Consider the following 3780-nt stretch of genomic DNA (forward strand, 5'->3'; position numbering starts at 1 on the left):
GATCAGGATTGTCATCTCTGAATTCTCATTTCTGTCCCTTTCTGTCATGGTGGTGGAAAAAAAATGAATAGTCTGCATTGCCCTCAATTTGCTTATTGTTGCAGCTCTGCACTGAGACAGTGACAGCACCCAACCTTCAGCTTTAAGGTTTTGGGCCACAATGGGCCGGAGATTTTTCTTCTCCAGTACAAAACAGGCAGCATGTTGTAGGGTATTGCTGGCTTTTCTTTACTGTCTTCTGAAGCATTGGAAATTGATGGGGAAAATGCTTTGGAGGTGTGAGCTGGTGCAGCACCTCTCCCTCCCCTTGGGAAACTGCCCGTGGTCCTGCCTGTGGTTGCCACCTCCCTGACGTCTTGCTGAGTTCAGGGGTGGCCTGCATTGCCATGCAGCGTGGCCTCTGAATCATCTGCCACAATCACTCGGGCACATTGCATGAGCCAGCTCCTTGGTTTGGTGTCTTCTGGTCTTTACCTGTGGCACAGAGCAGCTTCGCTTTTGGAGGACTGTGCTGCCTTAGTCTAGCTGAAGCCTTCAGGCTCAATATCAGCACTGCTGACCAGCCCATGCAGCACAGGAGCTCCTATCTTTTGGTCATAACAGGCTCATCGTCAACCCTGAGAGCTGGGAGGTCAAAACATCACTTTGAGGAAAGCGTCTAATCACGTCAAACAGCAGGTCCAAAAATGTGTTCTTCTCTGTGACTAAAAGACATGATATCTTAAAATATGCAGAGAGGGATTGAGGCCATATAGGCAATATTCCTGGGACAGAGTCCTACATTATTGCCATTAACTTTGATCTCTGTGTTGTCTCATTTACTACTTCTGGAAGGCAAGGCAGCAGCTGGCTTTCCCAACCTTCCTTAATGACTTTCTTTCCCATCAAGGAGTGCAGAAAGATATTTCATGCTACAGCAGAATTTAAGCCTTTGCACATTGCTTTGTCCCACCACAACTGCAGACTGGCCTCACCTACAGAGTTTGCACTACAACTTATATTTGAACTTTCCCAGCTTTGGACCTTGGGTTTTGGATCCGCGCTTTAGCTAGAGGAAGGCCAGCTGAGATTAAGGGGTCTGATTCCACTCCAGACCTTCCCAAACCGTGGGAGTGCTCCTCTTGCGCAGCTCTGATCCGGGCCCATCTCTAAATATAACCATAACGCAATAAAAAAAACCCAAGAAATAACTGTAACCTTCCATCCAACAGTGGTTGAGTTATTACCGCAGTTACATCACAGCTGAAACAGGTGCAAGGAAATAAGCCTCCCAAAAGTTTCTATTCAGGAGGGAAATGACTGAAGAAAGCAGAGGGAAAGGAGGAAAGCGGAGGTAAGGGTAGGAGCCAGGGGACAGAGCGGAAGTTGTTTCTCTTGGGATGTGGCCAACTTAGTAGCTGTCCGAACCCAGGAGATGTCTTGGATGCTCCTTCTGTTACTGTTTTTGCTTTTTCCATTTTCAGGCTGCCTGCTAGGAAAGAGCATGATAACGCCAGTATTGTGTTGCCTTCTGAATGCCCTATTGCCCGGGACCTCCACAGCCTGCTGAACCGCGTGTAGACCTGATGCAAGCAGACACACATCCTTCTGAGCAGACTTTGTGCAATTTTCAAGGAAACCTTCAAGGACTCATCAGCTCAAGTAATTCTCTCTGCCCCAAAACTATGGGGAAGGGAAGCGATTATGAGAAAGCTCATGTTCCTCCAGCAGCTGCAGTCACTTTGGGTGGGATTCATCTGACTAAACATAGATGTCTCCATCTGAGCTAGTCACGCTAGGCTCCCTTTATGGAGGAGAATATGGGGAAATATAGGCACAGCTATGAGTCATCCCCTCCCCAGGTTAGTGTCTAAAACAGGTCAGGCGAATCTTGCCCATTTCTCTTCTTTGCTTGTAAAAGGAGCTGCAACGAAGAGGCTAAGTGTAGGTCTGTAAAGTTAGATGAAGCCCATACTTCATCTGGTATTCAAACCCAATGATTTGATCTGGGACCAAAGGGCCAAGCTGTGGTGAGGGCATTGCCAGCAAATGCCGAGTAACCACAGCGGAGCGGGGTAAATTGGCTCATCCGGAACTTACTTCACTGTGGGACAGGAGGCAAGGAGTGCAATGCTGGAGAGGAAATGGCCTAAGAAAAATGCCTGTAAAAGTCACCCTGGGATGTCACCCTAGTGCCAAGACTATGTTTGGTTTGAATCAGAGCAGGTATCTCTGCTTTTCTGTTTGCAGGCCAGAGTTACTGCCTTCCTGACACCACTGCAACTTGCTGCGTGACCAGTTACTTTTCCGCTCCCGGCCTCTCTTTCCTTCCCACCTCTCCTTTCCAGACTTCAATACAGTGGGCCTATCTTCACATCCCCACGAAGCACCGGGGTGCTGCCGAGTGCTCACACCCCCAGGCAGGCCTGGAGCAAAGGACGTTCATCATCCAATGGTGGAGCTGTGAGTCTAGAGCACTTCCACTTCCACACTTGGGCGTCTTCCAGTGGGACATTGGCTGTCTGCGCCCTGTGCTGTAGCTCCTGATGGCTCAGCTCTGCCCATGTCCTCTGCCCGGCCGCCTGGCCTAGCACTGAGCTGTGTGTTGAAACAGAGGAGCATTTCCCATGCTACGTGTGCATCAGGGACGCGTGGGGAAAGGAAATGCAGCCGTTGCCAGAAGCACCAATGATGTTACTTTATGTTGTTATCTGATGAGAAAAGTAATGAAGCAAAAATGCTTTGAGCATGCCATGAGCCAGCTCCTCTGTCGAGGGATTACTGCTAAGGACTCTCAAGACCTTATGTGCACCCATGACTATAATCCATGAGTAAGAGCATGAAGCATGCACATAAGGTAAATAAATGGCTAGAGGGAGCTGCTCCAAGTCAAATTCCTCCCCCCACTTTTTTCTTTTCCTTTCTCACCACTGAGAGACAAACAAAAGCTCAAGTGATGTCATGGGGCAATGGATTTGGCAAGTTTCTTGCCACTGTGTCCCAGTATGCGACAAGCCCGTTTACTGACGCTGTCCTTGCATTCACCAGAGGTGGCACATGCAGAAATTACAGCAGAGCCCAGCAGTACAAAGCAGGGCGCAGAGGAGAGATGAGGCTTTTCAGATCTACTGCAACTGGTTCCGCTCAGTGCTAACCTGAAGCTAACGCATAGGCCAAGTGCCAGATTTCTAGCTCCCTGCTGTGGGTCGTTGACTGACAGAGAGGGGCTGGTGCCTTAGAGGCCTTTACTTTCCCTCCCAGAAAAATCATAAAAGTGAGTTAATTTGCTTAAAAACAAACAAACAAAAAACCCCGTGTGTGTACATGTATGTGTTTGCACATGCACATGATGTACTTTGGAAAGACCTAAGGAGTGGAAGTCCTCAGAAGCTGATGCGGGAATTTAGGACCTCTCCTGAACTCAGGACTTGGGTTCCCCAGCCTCAGCAGCACTCTGATGGACAATTTTGTGCTGGGACTTTTCAGAGATCCCGTTTCTCTAGCTGCTAGGCAGAACTGGGGTTCTGCTGCCTTTTAAACCTGCAGCTCCTTGCTCTGCGCTTGGCTATTTCTGGGAAAGCCGGCTGGGAGGTAAGGAGATGTATGTTCATTAAGTGCCCTCACTTGGAGTTAAAGGGCCAAGCACACTCCTGCTCCTTCACCCTGCTACAAGAAGTTCACTGGGACGAACAAAATGGTTAAAGGTGCATGATGAGAACACAGCCCGGTAATTGCATTACCCCCAGGGTGGGGTGTCTGCCGGTATCAAGGTACAGCCCTGGGTGAACGCAGGTTCTTGTT

This window comes from Aptenodytes forsteri, unplaced genomic scaffold (genome assembly GCF_000699145.1).
Source record: "Aptenodytes forsteri isolate BGI_AS27 unplaced genomic scaffold, ASM69914v1 Scaffold282, whole genome shotgun sequence".
In the NCBI taxonomy this organism is placed as follows: domain Eukaryota; kingdom Metazoa; phylum Chordata; class Aves; order Sphenisciformes; family Spheniscidae; genus Aptenodytes; species Aptenodytes forsteri.